Source organism: Rhagoletis zephyria, unplaced genomic scaffold, assembly GCF_001687245.7.
Source record: "Rhagoletis zephyria isolate East Lansing unplaced genomic scaffold, Rhagoletis_zephyria_1.1 Rzeph_scaffold_00230, whole genome shotgun sequence".
Taxonomy (NCBI): Eukaryota; Metazoa; Arthropoda; class Insecta; order Diptera; family Tephritidae; genus Rhagoletis; species Rhagoletis zephyria.
Window position 1 is genome coordinate 304,307 of NW_016157314.1, and position 18,033 is coordinate 322,339.

Sequence of the window (18,033 nt, forward strand, 5' to 3'; positions counted from 1 at the left end):
AAAATGATAATTGACGGAGTTGGGAGACCTTCTGCTTGATGCATCAGGAGGAACTAGGAAAACATTCCTTATCAGATTGATTATGGCAACGGTTCGTTCAAAGAATTACATAACCTTAGCTATCGCTTCGCCTGGAATTGCTACCTGGTGGAAACATTGCTCATTCAGCTCTTAAGCTGGCATTGAACATATAAATCATCGAAACTCCTACTTGCAATATTTCCAGAACATCCGGTATGGAAAAAGTTATACAAAAATTTTAACTAATTACTTGGGATCAGTGCGCGATGGCACATAAAAAATTGCTTGAGATTCTTGATCGATTGTCGTGGGATTTGCATGGAAACATTCAACCATTCGGGAATGTATTGATATTGCTCTCACGAGATTTTATGTAAACATTGTCTGTAATATCTTGATTACCACTAGATAAATGCTTGCCTGAAATAGTCAACATTGTGGCAAGACGAGGTATTTTCGCGACAAGTACTGGGCATTGGGAATGGAAAGCTGCCAGCCAACGAGAGATTTTATTGCCTGATAATTTTTGTAACTTAGGAGCATCGAAAGGGGAACTGATGGCAAAATTTTTCTTAATTAATCAAACTAATTATAGGCCCAGTGAACGAGCTATTCTTGCTGCGAAGAATAAGGATGTCTATCAACTAAATAAGAGGGGTATTGACAACAGCAGTTGCTTGAGCTGGTCTGCTCTTTTACCAGACGTCCAGGCCACTTGCCCACTTTGGTGAATACCACTAATGATATTCAATCCAATGTGAGGAAATAACTGTTTAGCGGAGGGAGAGTGGGAGACCAGGTTTAGAGTTGTGGTCGGGTAAGAGTTGTTGAGGAGGTAGGAATTACCTTTGCGAGTGTTTATGTATCGAGCTCAATGAGTCCGTACGGTTAATAGGTGTACATCATGCCAGCCACGCACTTCGTATGCCTGATATGCGAGAGAGAAAGAGACAGAGAGATATGAGAGCAGGCTGATGAAGCGGTAGCGCAAGATGGGACCCTTTCACCGTGTATTCATTGGGGAAGTCATGCTCTAGCTGCCGTAGGCTGCTGTGCAATGATCTGAAATTTATCCAGGGATGCATTCGTGCAGAGCCCCAGTGTGGTTTGTAAGCAGAAGCCTAATACCATGCCAAAAATTACTCCGGGAGTGGAGTGTGGGTGATGCTTAAAGCACCGTGTGATAGCCAAGTTGGATTAGCGTTGACCATAGCTGAAAATGCCAGCGACTTATCACTTCACTAAGTTCAGCGAAGAGATATTTGAGAAATGCATAAAAAATTCATACCCAATTAAGAACGAGCGAATTACTTTTAAACACAAGTGTGTGTGCGTATGTGTGTTCGCTACTCTTTGTTTATGCGGGAAAGGCATAAGTCGCTTAAACAATAACATATAAGTCGATAAACACCGTTGTGGAAAAGACGAATCAGTTAATTATCCAACGGAATTTTTGAGCTCAATTGATCTTCCAGGGATGACCCCACACACTGAATTTAAAATAGGTATGCTTTGTTTCGTTAATAATTTATCATCCATGTAACAGGAATATACCACAGCAAAGCGTGGCAGGGTACAGCTATGCCTTTATAAGTTTTGCAAAAAGGTTTTGAACGAACCATTATATGACACTCCTAGGCAAGTTTTGAAAGAATATTTTCAATACTAAGCTTTATTAAAACAAAATGTTGAAATCAGCTTCGTATAAAAACAGTGTCATCGTTAATTAAGAAAGAGATGTTCTGAAATATCATAACTTTACGATACTATTATGATTATATTGACTCGATTTGACTATTTATTTTATTATATTTTAATTTGAATTATTTGTTTATAAAAATATAGTTTATTCCTTAACAAACACTAAATGAAAATAAGTTTAATCTTTGAACAACATTCAAAAAATCGACAAGCTTTCGTAAAAATTTCGAACTATCTATTTCAATTTTATCTCTTAATATTTTGCAGTTTTTTACCTAATTCAATTTTAGTCTAATAAAGTGCAAATTTAAAGTAGCTGTGATTTACAGTTGATGTATGGCATATTTTTGACGATGTCGGTAATTTTCTTCCATATTATCTAAGGCACTCCTCATATTAAACGCCTAGTCATAGTAGTGTAATCGTTCCGGCGTACTAAAGTATGAAGCTTTTATACCGAACAGATGTATTTAAATGAAGCTCTGTATATTACGATTTATAATCATGTTTTCGTCTAATCATAAAAACTTCATGAATCGAAGCGCCCAACATTGTAAGGCGCTTGCCGTTTTGATATCGGCATTTGTTTACTTTTTTGTGCTCGAAATAAAAATTATTTGTCATTTCAGTAGATAATAATTGAAAATTAATGATTATGTGCTAAAACTCGTGCCAATTGTATTAAGCCATAAACGTGTATGCAATATTTTATTGCAGAAATGTTCGCGGGAGTGTATTAGTGAGAAAGACCGGCCAGAAAATGTGTAATGTGCGCGCAAGCAGGGCTTACGCAGGGCGCCCAAGTGTGCAGAAGTCGAGTCGTCATGCATTCGTTTTGACATGACAAAACGATTACTCTACTATGATTAGGCGCGTAATATGCGGAGTGCCTAAGTATGTTCGACGATTTTTTAATGAAGAAAATGAGCAACGCCTTCATCAAAAAAAAATATATATATTAAAAATCAACGATAAGTCGCAGCAATGTATTTTAAACTTGCGTTTTTTTGTATTGATCGGGCTGCAAAACTGCATACTCAAAATATGTATTTCTAGGAAATCTAATTAAAAAGCTTTACGAAAGTTTGTTGATTTTTTTTAATGTTGCGCAAAGATTAAACTTTGGATTTATATGGGTTTTTTAAAGTGTAAACTGCAGTTTTATAATTAAAAATATATAATTTTAAGTTTTGATAAGCACTTGAAATGTCAAGTTTTAGTACTGAATTCAAAGAAGATGTCTTTTTTATCCATTCATAATAACTTAAAAAAATTTGTTTGGTAAGAAGTGTATCTTAAAATATCTGACATTTATGTTAAAAGTGTAAAATATGTAAATGTACCTACATAAACTTTCCCGTGAATACCATCAAATCATTGGTCTTGAAGGGAATCTATGTATGCATGCATGCATATGAGCAAATTAAAAAGTCGATACAATTTACAGTCGAAAAGTACACTTTTTATATAGATTTCATACTGAAGGAACAATTTTATTTCCCAACACTGTGGGGAACTAAGCAAAATGGCCAAGTATACTTCGAAAATATTCAAATACATAGGCCACCAACCGATAATTTTATATATTCATTAAAAGATAATTTGTCATCAGTCTGAAATAAAAAAAATTATAAATCGGAAGCGTAAAATAGTATTGTGTTAAAGGGTGTATACAAAAAAAATTTGGTCGACAAAAAACATTTATTAAATCCACATTTCTACAGTCATCGAGGAAGCTTTTACATATTTAAGAAGCTTAGAATAAGCTGTTGATAAAAAGTATAAGGTTTGTTTATTTATTCATATCATATGCGAAATATAGGACTTTTGAGTTAATACCACTCATTAGGCGCTGCACATCATTTTGAGTGATTTCAGACGATACCTCAGTCCTTTTTGATCGAAGGTCTTCTTTGGTTTTGGCAATTTTCTTTGTTTTTAGAAGTTTTCTTTTCATTATAGCCCAATACTTTTCAATTGGTCTTAGTTCGGGGCAATTCGGTGGGTTGGCTTCTTTCGGTACAAAATCGATATTTTTCTCTTCATACCAGTTCTTAGCCAAATTTCCATAATGACAACTTGCCAAATCTGGCCAAAAGAGCACAGAGCCCGTGTGAAGCTGTACCATTGGCAGAAGTCGTTTCTTCAAACACTCTTTGACGTAAATTTGTTGATTTATTGTCCCAGAAGTTACAAAAACGTTGCTTCGCAAACCGCATTTACAAATCGCTTGCCAAATCAAAAATTTCTTTGCAAACTTATCCACTTATCCACTTTTTTTTCCTTAAACTTAGGTGCAACATCGCCTCTGCCCTTAGCCGTATAGAAACTCTGACCTGGAAGCTGATTGAAGTCCGCTTTAACGTAGGTTTCATCGTCCATGATTATGCAGTCGAAATCGTGAACATAATTATCGTACAACTTTCGCGCTCGTGCTTTGGCGGTGGCATTTTGTTTGTCGTTTCTATTTGGCGTTAAAGGGACTTTAAATGATTGCAAATCTCTCGCCTTCCGAACTTTTTGAACGTATCCTTGCGACATGTTAACTTTTTAGCTACATCTCTGATAGAGTCCAGGATTTTCCTTAAAAATACGTACCACTTCATTGGCCTTTTTTTTTTGAAGTAAATCCTTTTTTTCCGCCACTTCCCACTTTTCTTTCTGTACTTAAACGTTCGTTAAACTGTTTGAGCACATAAGTTACAGTCGACTTAGGAACTTTCAATGATTTCGCGATATCATTGCAAGAAAAATTTGAATTTTCTCCTTTTTTGCGCACAATTAATTTGCGTACTTCTGCTTTCGTATAGCTCATTTTGAGAACTATTACAAATTCCGTAAAACAAGTAATGACTTAATTAAAAGTATAAAGTTGGCTAACTGCGATACGTATTTTTTCTGGGCTACTGTTATTTATGTCGCGACAGTACGAGTATTTGTGCGACCAAAATTTTTCGTATACACCCTTTATTAATTCAAAAATAAAAAGTTTAATTTCGCTGACGAAGGGGGGATCTATCCCCCCCAAATCCCGTCCCCCCTGGCTACGCCACTGAATTACACTGTAGGGCAGCCCAAACCAGCCCGGACTTTGTTAACATTTTCTGAAAGTACACCCATCCAGTAGTAAAACACTCGGTAGATTTGCGGATCTTAGCTCGTATTTTTATTTCATGGCCTACTAAAGTTTTCATGTCTCGGCCTAAGTAGTTTTCAAAAAAATAATTAAAATATATGTCTGAGCGAAATTAAAGGTTAAGACATATATAATAAAATTGCATGCGAAATATTTACGTAGAACATTTTAACCTATTAGCTCCCGCCTAAAAGGGTAATTTTGATCCTTACTTCAATAAATCCCAAAAAAAGCAAATTTGGAAGGTCGTTAGGCGACTGGTGTACTCTAGAAAATTACTCTCCGGAAAATTTTACTAGGGGTCTTCTCAGGCAAAAGCTTCGTGCTACCAAACGTAAAAGCCTCTACAAATTTAAAATAAAAAATCAACAAAGAAGCACTTTTTACAATTTTATTTTTTTAATTTAATAATAACAGTTCCTTCTTGACACAGATTTTTTGTCTCGATGCATCAGATCAAAAAACATGTATTGTTTCCTTGCATCCCTAAGACAAATGGAGTGCCACACACAGTGATGGCAAATTTAGTCAGAAACAAGAAAGTTGAAGAGTTGATTTTTTTGGAAATAAATATGAAATTCGATTTTTTTTAGAAAAATTCGATTTTATCCGAATTTTAGCAACACAAAGTTCGATTTCCAAATTTCGCCGTTTTGATATCGGCATTTGTTTACTTTTTTGTGCTCGAAATAAAAATTATTTGTCATTTCAGTAGATAATAATTGAAAATTAATGATTATGTGCTAAAACTCGTGCCAATTGTATTAAGCCATAAACGTGTATGCAATATTTTATTGCAGAAATGTTCGCGGGAGTGTATTAGTGAGAAAGACCGGCCAGAAAATGTGTAATGTGCGCGCAAGCAGGGCTTACGCAGGGCGCCCAAGTGTGCAGAAGTCGAGTCGTCATGCATTCGTTTTGACATGACAAAACGATTACTCTACTATGATTAGGCGCGTAATGTGCGGAGTGCCTAAGTATATTCGACGATTTTTTAATGAAGAAAATGAGCAACGCCTTCATCAAAAAAAAATATATATATTAAAAATCAACGATAAGTCGCAGCAATGTATTTTAAACTTGCGTTTTTTTGTATTGATCGGGCTGCAAAACTGCATACTCAAAATATGTATTTCTAGGAAATCTAATTAAAAAGCTTTACGAAAGTTTGTTGATTTTTTTTAATGTTGCGCAAAGATTAAACTTTGGATTTATATGGGTTTTTTAAAGTGTAAACTGCAGTTTTATAATTAAAAATATATAATTTTAAGTTTTGATAAGCACTTGAAATGTCAAGTTTTAGTACTGAATTCAAAGAAGATGTCTTTTTTATCCATTCATAATAACTTAAAAAAATTTGTTTGGTAAGAAGTGTATCTTAAAATATCTGACATTTATGTTAAAAGTGTAAAATATGTAAATGTACCTACATAAACTTTCCCGTGAATACCATCAAATCATTGGTCTTGAAGGGAATCTATGTATGCATGCATGCATATGAGCAAATTAAAAAGTCGATACAATTTACAGTCGAAAAGTACACTTTTTATATAGATTTCATACTGAAGGAACAATTTTATTTCCCAACACTGTGGGGAACTAAGCAAAATGGCCAAGTATACTTCGAAAATATTCAAATACATAGGCCACCAACCGATAATTTTATATATTCATTAAAAGATAATTTGTCATCAGTCTGAAATAAAAAAAATTATAAATCGGAAGCGTAAAATAGTATTGTGTTAAAGGGTGTATACAAAAAAAATTTGGTCGACAAAAAACATTTATTAAATCCACATTTCTACAGTCATCGAGGAAGCTTTTACATATTTAAGAAGCTTAGAATAAGCTGTTGATAAAAAGTATAAGGTTTGTTTATTTATTCATATCATTTATGAAATTCGATTTTTTTTAGAAAAATTCGATTTTATCCGAATTTTAGCAACACAAAGTTCGATTTCCAAATTTCCCAATTTGGAGCTAAAATTCGATTGAAATTCGAATTTCGAAGCTTCGAATATCGAATTTACCCATCCCTATTAAGCACAAACGATACAGATGTTGCTAGCATCAATTTTGTCAGAAACCAAAACTACCACAATTACAACTATAGAGGTAGAGGAAACCAAAATTACGGAGGCAGATATAACACAAACAGGTACTATAGAAATAACAATGAACAACACCAAAACAGTCAACGTTATCAGGGATACAACAATTATCGTAGAGGCCAATACACCAATAGAAATCAAAACTCAAAGAGAGGAAGAGCCCAAAGTAACGTAAGAGCTATTGAAGCAACTCCGGAAAACACGCAGGGTCCTCAGGATGCCCAACTGAGGATCATGCACCTAGAAGAAAATATTAATAAATGAAAATGAGATAAAGACCCTACATATAAACTTAAAATTTGGCAATTATGTCCTCATTAAAACATCTTTGACAAACTCAACAGACACATTTTTGCTAGATACGGGATCAGATATAATAATAATAATAATAGATTGGCGCTTACACATATATTAGTGTTTGGCCGAGGTTCTCCTCCGATTTGTGGCGTGCGCCTTGATGTTGTCACACAAAGAGGAGGGACCTACAGTTTTACGCCGACTCCGAACGGTGATTGTATTTTTATGTGAAGCTGTTTTTCATGGCAGAAATACACTCGGAGGTTTGCCATTGCCTGCCGAGGGAACCGCTGTTAAGGAGAAACCCTTTTTCTATATTTTTGCGATGTTGCTTTGACCAGGGTTTGAACCCAGGTGCTGCGGAGTGGAAGCGCGCACTGCTTACCACTACACCACAGCGGCCGACAAGATATAAGATCAGATATAAGCATATCCAAAAATTATACAAACGTAGATAACATAAATACAGATCGGAAATTTAACCTTATAGGAATAGGTGAAGGAACTAAATCAACAATAGATGCAGTAGACGCAAAATTCTCATTCAGAAACTACGAAATTCAACATACAATGCGAATAGTAGAACAAAATTTCCCAATCCCATGCGATGGAATCATTGGTTTAGATTTCATTAAAAAATTTAATTGTTGGTAAAAGTTGGTTTATAATAAGACCAAATTTTAAAATTGAAATTCCAATTTAGAGAGATACTTAATTCACCAAAACCAAATACTCTAACTCTCCCAGCTCGATCAGAAGTAATTAGAAATATTAACATCAATTCAACAGAAAATAAAGTTTTCATTCCAACTCAAACAATAGCAGCAGGTGTATTCATAGCAACACAATAGTAAACACCAATAATTCATACATCAAAATTCTTAATACCACAGATGAAACTAAACCCTAATAATGCATACATCAAAATTCTTAATACCACAGATGACAATTTATATTTAGATAATTTCAAAATTGAATCCGAAACTCTTAAAAGCTACTATCAGGTAACATTTAAAGCAGTTGAAAAAACAGAAGATAGAGACAAAACAATATTAAATAAATTATCAAACAATTGTGCAGAGCATTCAAGAGAAAATCTCATTAACTTATGCAAAGAATATACAGATGTATTTCCATTAGAGACAGACAACATCACTTTCAACAATTTTTACAAACAAAAACTTAGAGTCAAAGATGATACACCCGTTTACATTAAAAACTACAGATTACCACACGTGAATAAACCCGAAATTAATAGGCAAATAGAAAAACTGATATTATAGAACCATCGGCATCGGAATATAAGAGCCCAATCTTACTGGTTCCCAAAAAAGAGCTACCAGGCAGTAAAAACAAAAGATGGAGATTAGTGATAGACTACAGACAAGTGAATAAAAAATTAGTATCTGATAAATTTCCACTTCCACGCATTGATGACATCTTAGATGAACTAGGCGCAGCAAGATATTTTTGCAATTTAGATTTAATATCCGGATTTCACCAGATTGAACTTGAAGAAAACTCTAGAGACCTAACATCCTCCTCTTCAGATCAAGGATCATACAGATTCAAACGTTTACCATTTGGTTTAAAAATCTCACCAAACTCTTTTCAAAGTATGATGTCACTGCCATTCTCTGGATTAGGCCCAAATAAAGCTTTCGTCTATATGGACGACCTCAAAGTAACAGGATGCTCCGAAAACCATATAATCTCAAATCTCAAACAAATTTTCGACATTTGTAGACAGACAAATTTAAAATTACACCCAGATAAATGTACACTTTTTAATTCTGAAGTAACATTTCTAGGTCATAAATGTACATATCAAGGAATTCTACCCGATAACTCTAAATACGATAAAATCAACCCACGAAAGCCACAAATGGAGACGAAGCAAAAAGATTTATAGCTTTTGTAAATTATTATCGTAGATTTATAACAGAACAAGAATTAACAGCAATTCACAGTGCAATAAACTTCTTTAAACCATATATTTTCGGTAAAAAATTATTTGTCAAAAGTGACCATAACCCCTCACATATCTGTTCAGCATGAAAAATCCGTTATCAAAGTTAACACGAATGAGACTCGATCTCGAAGAAGTTGATTTCGAAATAGAATATATTAAAGGCAAATAAAATTGTGGTACTGACGCTTTATCTCGTATTGATTTTGGGCAAATCAAACAAGTTAAAGACGAGAATACCAAAATTTTCCAAGTCACTTCAAGATCAAAAACATAAAAAGACAACCCTTCACCAAATGATCTACCAAACACATAAACAAATAAAACGAACGTATCTGTACAAATTTATGAAACATTAACAAACGAAAAAATCAGAAAGTTACCATGCCTAAAACTAATTGAAGATAAGAGTACTCAAAAATTGAAAATATTAAATGGTAAAAAACATGTTCTAGAACTCAATATAGATAAACTTATTGTTCATGTTCGCTCTAGCGCAATTATTTCCAAAACTTGAAAAATTAGTTGGCAGTAAGGATATCGATAATATAAAGATTGCAATCAGTGATAGAATATTTCAATATGTCGACATGAATGAATTTAAAAATATAGGCAACAAAATTTAAAAAAAAAGTAACACTTGCCATAACACCGGCACTCATAACACCAACTTCTGAAAGTCAAAAACAAGAACTTCTAGAAAAACTCACGATGACCCTGTCTTTGGTGGCCACCCAGTCGTCACGCGACTATTAAATAAAATAAAACGAAATTACACATGGAAAAATTTAACAAAAGATATTAGAAACTACATCAAAAGTGTGAAAAGTGCAAAACAAACAAATCAGGTATAAAAATATAGAACAATTAACAAAAACACCAACACCCATCAACGCATTTGACACGATACAAATTGACGCAGTAGGACCATTACCAAAATCATTTAACAATAATGATTATGCAGTTACAATCATATGGGTATTTCCATACGTCGCATACGTGACAGTCGTACGTTTCAATGTGATAAAAACAAGGAATACCATTTGTTTTCTTTAACTTTTTTGGGCCATTGTATAGCACATAATTAGCTTTATATTTAACAGAAAAATGAAAACAATCGAACTGCTTGGTCCTGAAATATAAGAATTTAAAGCGAGTGTCGTTACGTGACAAAAAATGGAAGATTTTTTCTTTTCTTACAAAATCGCAAAACTCTGCGAATTGTAGCTGGCTATTTTCATGAAACTTATTTTAATATGATTTGCAGCAATTCTAGTTGTTTTTAGAGTTTTTTGAAATAATGCAACTTGTTTCAATTTTCCTTTACAACCCCAAGTGTGAAACGTAATATTCCATCGTTATATTTTTGTTAATATTGCTTTTATATGAATTTTTAACGCAAATGAAACATGTATTTTATGTAGAATATCTATACTAATTATATAAAGAGAAGTCCCTTTTTTTTGTAACAGGTAATCTCGCGAACGGCTGGTCAGATTTTCATGAAATTTTGTATACAAATAGCTTTCGGTAACCACCATGTTTTAGGCTAAAAAAATTTTACTTTTTTCGGGTAGGTGGACCAGGATCCGGTCTATTCGAAAAAATCTTATTATAGTCCGATTTGCTTCAAATTTAGTACGTAAGTAGCTTTTTAGCATATATTAGCATATAGGACCCATTTTTTCCGGGAAGTGGTCCAGGGACCGATCTTTCCAAAAAATCGCATTTATGGTCCGATTTGCTTGAAATTCGGTACGTAAGTAGTTTTTTAGCATATATTAGGACATATGGTCCATTTTTCCGAGAAGTGGACCAGGGACTGATCTATTCGAAAAAATCGTTTTTACGGTCCGATTAGCTTAAAATTCGGTACGTAGGTAGCTTTTTAGCATATATTAGCATATATGATCCATTTTGTCCGAGAAGTAGACCCGGGACCGATCTGTTCGAAGAAATCGTATTTATGGTCCGACTTGCTTAAACGTCGGTACATAGGTAGCTTTTTGCCTGGATAAGCTCATAGATTCCTGTTTTCCAATTTTCATGCAATTTCGGATATAAATCGCTTTAAGTAACGACCATATCAAGGGGCGAATTCGTCACTAGGCAAGATTTTTTTGCGCCAATCAGAAAGAACGGATACTGTCAAAATATAATTATAACATATAATATATCTCAACTAATTTATATTTAGAAAGCCGTTTGTTAGTTTTCGCAAGGCTCGAGAGCGGCTGAACCGATTTTTTTGAAACTGCCACCTGCCGCACGTGTCCCAAGGTTGGTTTTAGGCTGAAAAAAAAATCTATATGTAAAGGGGGCGTGGCACTTCCCATACAAACCGAATTTCTCATGCTACATATCTCTGAAAGTGTGCATGGTAGAGTTTTGGAAATTGGTATGGAGATATACGAAATCAATCGCATACCCTTGGAGAAAAATTTTAGCTATTGTAAAAAGGGGTGTGACATCTCCTATACAAACCGAATTTTTCATACTGCTTATCTCTGGAAATTTTTTGGTAGAGTTCTAGAGTTTTGTATGGAGATGTACGAAATAAATCGCATACTCTTGGAGAAAAATTGGAACTATTGGAAAAGGGGGCGTGGCATCTTCCATACAAACCGAATTTTTCATACTGCCTATCTTTGGAAGTGTTCATGGTAGAGTTCTGGAACTTGGTATGGAGATATACGAAATCAATCGCATACTCATGAAGAAAGAGGGCAGCTGTTGGAAAGGGGGGCGTGGCTCCTCCCATATAAATCGAATTTTTATACTGCATATCTCTGAAAGTATTCATGGTACAGTACTGGAACTTCGTATGGAGATATGTATATAGTTGAAATCAAGCCCATACTCATGGAGAAAATTTGGGCTATTTGAAAAGGGGTGTGAGGCCTACAAACGTACCGACCTTTAGCTATCTTTGAATGAATTTTTTTATTCTTCTGTAGGTGTGTTTGTGAGTGAAATCCTCCTAAATGGTTGTATGGATTTTAACGAAACTTTTTGTGTATTTGAGTGGGTCTCTGGATGGTTTAGTTTCACAATTTAATCCGACAGTTGGCGCTGTAGTTGAGTTATTACTAAAAATCTTATTTATGATCCGATTTGGCTAATGTTTTAAATATGTATGCAATACTATTGCAAAAACGTGCTGCCAAGTGGTGCTGAAGTCGAGCTATTACTAAAAATAGCCAAGTGAGAAAAGGGGCCGTGAAGGTCAGATTAAATCGACCTGTTGCACCATTGAGTATATCGAACGCTCCTGCGTTGCAATTGGCCCAATGGATGTGATTTTCCAATATTATTATGCGTTCAAACTTTTAAGGTATTTCGTCTGAAATAAGTATATGTATATTGCATTTCTGTAGAACAATGATTCGCACCCATTTTGAAATTGCCACCTACTATACTGTAAAGCTTCTAGGACATTCACTATAGAACCGGGTCATTGTTGCCGCCAGGGAGTGAAGAGGAAAAAATTTATTTCGCTTTGCGAATAACCGTGCTATGAAATGCCGCACAACTGGAGAATTTCAAGAACGGATATAACACTTTCCTTAGGTTATTTAAAGCGGCAAATGACCACCAAACCTTAATCTTAGCAGACAAATGTGCCAATGAAAATCGTAAACGTGAATTGTTGGTGAAAATGTTGGACCAAAAAGTTTCAATAAAATATATAAAAATTTTGGGCGGGACGAAGTTCGCCGGGTCTGCTAGTACCTTATATTTTGACTTCAGCGCCAATTCACGGTGAATTTGTTGGAAATCTATGATTTATTATGTTTCAACTACATACGCCAAATTCGAACCAAAGCGGACCATGAATACGGTTTTTCGAAATATCTCAACCTTGGCGCCACATAGGAAGACCATTTTACGCAAACATGATTATACTTACATAGCCAGTACATATTTTAAAAAGCAGACTAATCGGCCCGTAAATACTTTAGATATAAGACTTTTATTTTCTTTTGTCGTGGTGGACCTTCCGATGGAAACACCCGTATGCGATTTAACTAAATTTCTAATAACTGTTCCAATTCCGAACAAAACACCCAAAGATGTTGCGAAAGCAATCGTTGAAAATTGCATTTTGATTCATGGACCCATAAAGACTATCATTACTGACATGGGTACTGAATATAAAAATGAACTTCTCAAAGGACTTTGCCAACTTTTGAAGGTTGAGCACAAAACATCCACTCCATAACACCATCAAACGTTAGGCACTGTTGAACGTAGTCACAAAACACCAAATGAATATTTTAGATCTTACTTAAACGGAAGTAAAAATAATTGGGTTGAATGCGTTAAGTTCTTCACATACGCATATAACACCACTCCATCAACAACACATGGTTATACTCCACTCGAATTAGTTTATGGTAAAACACCACCATCATACGACTTTCTAAATTAGACAACAATCGATCCACTATACAACATTGACAACTATAGTAAAGAACTAAAATATAGACTACAATTAGCGCAAAACAGAGCTAGAGATTACTTAGAAAGGTCAAAACAACAAAACAACAAGCAATACGATAAAAAGTCAAATCCGCAGTCTATTCAGGTAGATGTCATGGTTTAGCTTCACGTTGAAGCTAGCCATAAATTAGACAGCATATACAAAGGTTCTTACCGCGTGTTAGAAGTAGACAATAACAATAATTGCAAAATTGATATAAATTCAAAAACTACAACCGTACATAAGATCGGTTAAAGAAAATGTAAATAGTAAATGTAAACCTAAGAGGTGTGACGCACCATATTTTATCTATTTCTTAAATTTCAAAACATAAAACAATGAATTGAGCGCTCAAATTAACAAAACCATATCAAGAAAACTAAAGAAGTTCAACTAAGTAAAAACCTATTAGAATAAAATATGCTAATCAGAATAATATTAGCTCAGTTAAGTAAAGCACCACTTAATAAAATAAAATAAGTACAAACAGCTAAGGTAATCAAAATTAAAAAATTCAAATACTATTAAATTAAGAAACCAAATTTCATTCAATTACAATATAGCAATTTATTAATATATAACTGAAAAAAAAGAAATTATGTAAGTTTATAAAATAATATAATCACTATAATTTTTTAGTGAAAAATCGTTCATCCCTTTTTACTACTAAAAACGAATTAAAAATTTTTCATGAAGAAAAGGGTGGTGTCACGATAATCGTCACTGCCCTGTATTTTTAAAGCAGTGTCAAATATCGGATTGCTGTCAACGCTAACCCATATTCGGATTGACCTCTATTTCTGTCAGCAACTCTGACACTAAAAACGTCTCGCATAAATTACACAATTAATGGCAATGCACTTGAACAAAGAAGCGCAGGCACTTCGACCCTTTGAGTAACCGACTTAAGCGCAGTGCAAACAAGCAATGCAGGAATAACGAAATATAGATCGAATTTCTAATGACACACTTAGAGTGCGATGATTGAGCAAGGAATTGAGTGACGGCGGTGGAACACCCAACGTGAGCCAATATGTTAAGCATAGAGGCGTAAGCGTAGAATCTAAGCGTGTGTATAAATAATAGTAGAAGCTAAGAATAGTTACGCAGAATACTTTGAACGTTGAGGAGTTTATGTCGCTAGTCGGGATCTCTCTTTTATTTAAATAAAACTGTAAAATTAAATCGAAGTGTTTATTTTAATGCGTTTCGTTCGAGAGTCAATAGCTAGCATTTCACGCCTTCACTGCACTACCCACATCAACCGACGTTCGCGTAGGTGATCGTAAATTCCGCAGGGTTGTCACTGCTGCTGCAGCCTGCTTCATGCCAGCGGGATGTATCTCGGACCCCCGTCCGAATTTTCCTGCTGAAGCGGCTGTCCTAGCCGATGAACGTGACAACCTTCGTCAGGCCAATCCCGGAAATCCCCGTATCAGGGATCTCAACTCGGATTCGGTAACGTGTGAACGTACATAAGCGGAAGAAATGGGAAGAGCATCTGAAGACCTCCAACTTCGCCTCTGGTGTCAGTAAGCTTTGGTCTACCGTGAGGTCATTCTCCAACCGGACGAAGCGTGACGACAGAGTTGAAATATACTTTGGTAGCCACGCTTCATCAGACCCGGAGCGATGCGCGAGCTATTTTAGCGGGCAATTCATGTTGCGTCCTCCGGTGGATAAAGCCAAACGTCGAGTGATGAGAAGGCTGCACAAACTGCTAAAACCTAGTGCGCCTCTTGTTTTCACCAGCGGTGAGTTAAGGGTAGCCATCGGGAAGGCAAAAGCTTCCAAAGCCATTGTACTCGACGAAATTTGTTGATGCTGAGTCCTGCGGGAGTAGCGTACTTAGCGGAGGTCCTCAATCTGTCAATGGCCACTCTCATCATTCCAGACATTTGGAAGATGGGGAGAATGGTCCCACTGCTCCAACCGGGGAAACCAGCCAACAAAGGAGAGTCCTATCGTCCGATAACCCCCCTTTCCCCGGTACCGAAGACACTAGAGGTCTTGCTGCTCCCGTATTTTACGAACCACCTGACCCCAGCGAAGCATCGGCATGGATTCCGTAAGTGCACAGCACAACAACAGCACTTAACGCCATAAATACCCAGATAACTCGTGGCCTTAACCGAAACCGCTCCTGTGAGAGAACCATTTTATTAGCGCTGGACCTGTCTAAGGCGTTCGACACTGTCAGCCACTCAACGCTACTATATGACATGGAGGCCTCCTCTCTCCCACAGGGAATCAAACGGTGGTCGGCGAATTATCTGAGTGGAAAATAGGAAAATAATATGGCCTTTACCCATTACTGTTTAACTTTTACATTTCAAAGCTCCCTCAACCACCAGAGGGAGTCTCGATAGTCTTTTATGCTGACGATTGTTCGATCATGGCGTCTGGGAATGAAATTGATGATTTGTGCTCGAAAGTAAACGGTTATCTCGCCGAGCTTACTCGCTTCTTCACTGCACGGAGCTTAACCAGTGATCGGACTTCTACCACATTGTGGTAGATCGGCCACTTCTTTGAGCTTCTACCACATCTACCACACAAGGTCTGAAATCTACCACATATTCGCGTTTTTGAGTACCTAGTTTTATTTTTGCTCGACATAATTTTCCTAATTTTAAGAGCAAAAATTGTCCAACACTAAACACTATATCGTCGGTCCCTACGAAGAGTAGCACATTTCACTATTCGCGTGGAAGACTAGTACATTTCACTATTATCATGGAAGGCTAGCACATTTCATTATTTGCGTCGAAAAGTAGCACATTTCATTATTTGCGTGGAAGCCTAGCACATTTCAGATTTTTGCGTGGAAAGGTAGCACATTTCAGATTCTCGCGTGGAAGAGTAGCACATTAATGGTTTAAAGCAAATCATAAAAGTATAATTTATATTTTGAAAATTCAAGTGCTTTTATTATATTTCTGTAATTATATTATACAATTTATGAAATTCAGACGGTATATAGCGTTTAGTGGTGATTTGCTGAAAATATTTCAATTAAATTAAAGTTCATTTAAAAAAACCCTGTAAGCCCACGCTTAAAACTTTGTAGAAATCTAAAAAAAATGCAACTAATTTCCATACACATCTCAAACTTATTTACTCAGAAGTATAAAAATTTTTTTGAGTATGAAGCTTTATAGCCCATTCAATTTTATCTTTGATTCTTTTTGTCGCATTTGCTCCCATATAACGAATAAACACAATTTATTTTTGTATGGAAGAAAACCGCAACAACGGAAATTTTTAGCCACTTGAAACTTGCACATTATTGCTGTAAAATTGCAAGGGCTTTAAAACTAAATACTCAAAAAATTCTGAAAAAATGTTTGAAATTTGGATGAAAATTTGTTGATTTTTTCTGGTTTTCTACAAAGTTTTAAACTTGGGTTTAAATGGATTTTTTCAGAGAATGAATTTTATTTTAATGAAAATTCTTAAAAATAAATAATTAAACAAAAGTGGAAAACAATATCACTTTGAAATGAGGTGCTCTTGATATGACTGCATGTACATATGTGTATGGTTCTCGTGCTTATAAATATATTCCTTGAGGAAGACCCGAATATGCGTCGAAACAAGTAGGAGGGAAATAAACGTTTATTTTATTCGTAATAATAAATCGAAAAATTCCATACACAACATTAAACTTTCAGCTTAGTCGAGGAGAAATAATTATAACATAGTACTTGTACGCTTGGTTTTTGTACGGCTGCTAGTATCACTTTACCTACACCTCAATTTCTTTGTGTGGAAGTCACTGTCGGATTTCCTATTTCGACAGTGGTGTCGACTGCGTTCCGATTACGAATACAGCTTTTGAGCCGAGTACCTTTCAAATGTTTGGAATTGATTAAATTAATTCAATAAACAAATATTTACATACTTCCTTATTAGTAAATCGCAACAAGATTGTTCATTTTTAAATTTAACAAACTTGTAGATACAAATTAATGTTGACAAAAATGCAACCACGTGCTACAATCCTGCTTGCAATTCTTGCTGGCAAAAAATTTTCCTAGCACCAATTTGCTACTACCCCTCCAATTGAAATGTTAAAATTTTGCTCTCTCCTTGCAAGTTTTACTAGGTTTTTGGCAAACGAACATGATTTGGTAAGAATTGGTACCAATTTGTACAAGTTTTTTGCATAGCGAACACTCTTAATATCAACAGTTTCTTTCAATTAAGATTATACAACAAGGAAATGAAGCAATCGTAACTTCGATAAGTGTTTAAGTAATAACTCACAGTGAAATGTATTAATTGATTTAGACAGTTACAATACCCAGTTTTT

At 35.2% G+C, this 18,033-nt stretch overlaps 1 pseudogene; it reads left to right on the top strand.

Annotated features, from left to right (window-relative positions):
• Nucleotides 1–6,916: 6,916 nt before the first annotated feature.
• LOC108358271 (uncharacterized) overlaps nucleotides 6,917–18,033 on the top strand; it is a 35,186-nt pseudogene continuing 24,069 nt past the window's right edge.